The sequence below is a fragment of the Penaeus monodon genome, chromosome 15, assembly GCF_015228065.2.
Source record: "Penaeus monodon isolate SGIC_2016 chromosome 15, NSTDA_Pmon_1, whole genome shotgun sequence".
Taxonomy (NCBI): domain Eukaryota; kingdom Metazoa; phylum Arthropoda; class Malacostraca; order Decapoda; family Penaeidae; genus Penaeus; species Penaeus monodon.
In genome coordinates this window covers 8,602,778-8,603,311 of record NC_051400.1, presented here as the reverse complement: position 1 = coordinate 8,603,311, position 534 = coordinate 8,602,778, and the positions used below count along the sequence as shown (strand labels likewise).

Below are 534 nucleotides of genomic sequence, written 5' to 3'. Positions count from 1 at the left end.
TGAGAGCTCAACATCAGTGTCCCGGAGCGTGCTAGCGTGGGTGACGGTTGAAGATCTATCACCATTTTGCCCTTTCCCCGCGAATTTTTTCTTATATTCTTTTCTTTTATCTCGTTTTCCTTCCCCTTTTCCTTGTGTATGTTGCTTCCTCCTTTCTCCGAAGATCGTTTAGGTTTTGTACCAGCAAAGGGAAGTGTTAATTTTTGCTCTCTTTTTTCCCCCTGCTTGTGCCGGTTACTTCCTATTTCGTAATTAACGGTTCTTGAAGAAAAATAAAGTGGATAGTTAGTTGATTTATCGGTTTTGGAGTGTATTTTGTTTATTTGCCAGAGTGCATATACGTTAATAATAATAAATAATAAGAGTTTGTGGTCTGACTTATAATTTTTACGATGTGCAGTGAAGTGAAGTGCGGTAACGGTGTGATGTTCAATTTGTTCCTGAGATGGGCGAGATATAGTGTAGTGAACACTTGATATCTTTGCGAGGATTTGATAAATTTTGCTGGGCAATTCCCAGCGAGGTAAAAGACTT

The 534-nt window shown here is 39.1% G+C and overlaps 1 protein-coding gene across 2 annotated transcripts in view; it reads left to right on the top strand.

Moving 5' to 3' along the window:
* LOC119581735 (RNA-binding protein fusilli-like) overlaps window positions 1-534 on the top strand; it is a gene marked incomplete in the record, with an annotated part of 165,619 nt that overhangs the window by 161,430 nt on the left and 3,655 nt on the right.